The sequence below is a fragment of the Pundamilia nyererei genome, unplaced genomic scaffold (genome assembly GCF_000239375.1).
Source record: "Pundamilia nyererei isolate P.nyererei 1_Seehausen unplaced genomic scaffold, PunNye1.0 scaffold00012, whole genome shotgun sequence".
NCBI lineage: Eukaryota > Metazoa > Chordata > Actinopteri > Cichliformes > Cichlidae > Pundamilia > Pundamilia nyererei.
The window spans coordinates 2,445,876-2,448,819 of NW_005187413.1; positions in this window are offsets into that span (position 1 = coordinate 2,445,876).

Consider the following 2,944-nt stretch of genomic DNA (forward strand, 5'->3'; position numbering starts at 1 on the left):
GGTGCTTAACCCACCACTGTTTCCATTATTTATGTAACAGATGAGCCTTTATGCTCCACCTTACTGATGTCTTCTTTATCTCTTGTCATCGTAGGTTTGCCTTTTAGTGCCATTTGTGTTGCTATGTCTTTTTCTGGACTTCCTTATCAGCTTCAATAAATCTAAATAATAAAGGAACTGACACCTGCACACCTATTTCCATCACCATGGTAACTTGTGCCGCAGACCTAGCTTCTGCTTAAACATTTTATGTTCATGAGATCAACAGGTATGAACTCGTCACCTACTGACCAATCAGTTTTCTGGAAAATACGTCACCTTTCCCTCAGACCTATTAAAAAGAGCCTGTAGAGTTTTTGTCTTTTTTGAATGAGTATCATGAAGAAATAGTGACTCTTAGAAGCATCTTTATTGCTTGCCTTTCCCCAGCTGTCCACATACAACTCTTAAATATTTTTATAATTCTTTAAGCTTTAATACAGTGGTATGACCCTAAAATGAGGCACCTATACCTTGTAGAACTTGCTTTTAGTTTGTATTTCAGTCTGTTTAACATCTCTGAGTTTTCCCAACATTATAATTTGAGCATCTTTATGAAATATGGGCCTCTGCAGTCTTCATATGCTGCCAACACCGCCTCTTTCATAGTTAGAATGGTTAACCCTAGATTTACCTTGCGTCCACTTTTGTGTGACCTCTTAGCATGGGGATGTAAAACATAAGGCCTGGGGTCAGATTTGGCCCAGTAAAGAGAGTTAATTGCAAGTAATAAAAGTTTTTAAAAACTATTAAATGACAGGGTTTTTTTTCACAATCTACCTTAGAAATTTCAATTTGGGATTTTTTTAAAACATTTTTTTTGTGTTGTTGTTGTTGTTTTACAATTCGAAGACAGTCTGGGCAATCAGCTACCAAAATGTTTTATGCAATTTTACTCATTTGAGTTTTGTTTTTTTTGTTGTTGTTTTTTACAATTTGAGCCCAAACAGTTCTGTTAAGATTTCTTAAATTTACCACAACAGAATTTTTGTATATTGTAGAAAAACTACAGGTAAGATTACACTTGTTTAAAAATTATGGTAAGATACCTCAGAGATAAATGTGTAGAAAAGATTGAATTCAATAAAATCAAATTGAATTGAAGTGGTGCGGCCCTCTTAAGATCAAAGTTGGTTATATGTGCATTGTAATATGAGTTTGTCATCCCTGGCTTAGTAGGACTCCTGATGTTGCAGTAAGGGAAAGCCAGATTTAAAAAGCTATGTCCAAATTGTTTTGTGTGTATGTAGGTTTTTAAAATTTTTTCATGGATTTCTGAACTACCGAACTTCCTAGCTGGAATCCCGGGATCTCCCAGGATTGGGGACGATATTTTCCAGAGAACTGATTTGTCATCAGGGAGGTCATTCTGTTTATGTTGATCTCTTCTTTCCACAGTCTGCTCTGGGGCAGGTTATCTTCACAGCTTTAGCTCGTCGATAAGAAGTTAACTGTTTTTGTAACCCTGAAAACCTGCTTAGTAAAAAAGGCATCTGCTACCTTTTTAATGCACACAAAATTATGTCATGGTATTACATCAGGTTTTGATACAGAAATGAACTGTAACAAAGATTGTGTTGCTCTTGGTTTTCTTTTGTTTAAAAACCTTTCTATAAGAGACCAGACCAACGAAGAAACATAAAAGTCAGTGTTTGAATAATGAGTACAAAAAATTGAATGCCCTGCTCACCTGTAGTTGGACTCACTGCAGTTGGGGCTCTGGTTGTAGCTGCGGTGGTCATGGGAGCTCTGTCTTTGTGTCTTCTGGTTTGGTAGGGAGTGGGGAAATGATAACTGGGGGGATAGAAGGTTACTCCTCCATTATTAGAAGACAGAGTGAACATCTTCCCATTTAGATTTAGTCCAGCACGTCCTGAAGAAAGAAACAGAAAGCCTGAACTAATATAAAAATGATCCTTTCACTCTTTGTGTGTCTGTCAGTTTCCTGTTATGATACTTATATAATTCTACTCTACCTGAACACATAACGCACTACAAGCCTCATTCATGCAATCAAACACACATTTAAGAAAAAGAATACCTCCTACATCACAAGTTTAGATTTGGTGTGTGTGTGTGTGTGTGTGTGTGTGTGTGTGTGTGTGTGTGTGTGTGTGTGTGTGTGTGTGTGTGTACCTGTTGTTGTTAGCCATGCATCTGGTTGTCCAGGTGGGGCTGGTCCAACACCAATGACCTCCATCGCTGGTAGAATAATCATCAGAATGGCAACAAGAAGCAGTTTCATCTTCATCATCCCTGACACTGTAGTGAAGCGTCTGAGCATCTGTGCTGTGTGGATGTGTTTTTCTCTCTGCTCCCTCTCTGAATCTGAACAGGCTTCACTTCAGCTCATTTAGTTATGTTCCTGTTTGAGATGATATCAGCAGCTTTGAGTCCAACACTCTACTATTGTTGCCACTTCTGACAACAAAAAATGGAGTCAAGCAAGCGTTCCTATTTCCTTCTGTTTCTTCGCTGTACCGTCAGGTGATTGAGTTCAATTTAAAGATTCCTTGACTGCACATTTGCCTTTATGTTTGCTTTTGTGAACAGACATAACATTGTATCTGCCATGGCCATAAAAAGGAATAAATATAGCATTCACATTACGAAATATCAGGTAACAAACAAAACACTTCTTGCCTTCAGAATCTGTTGTGCAGCTTTCACAGTATGTTTTGAACCTTTGTACTGTGAAGAGTCTCCAATCAGTTTTGCTGTATCTGGCTCAAAGCAAAACTCTTTGCTCTCTCATTTGTTCTCCCACATTGAAAAAGTGCTCTATTGGATTGAGATATGGTGACTGTGGACTGACAACAGTTAAAATCTACTTCCAACTATGTTTCCTCCTATTGTGGCTCTGTAGTGAAATCTCTCTATAACTTCTTCTTTTGAAACAAACTGG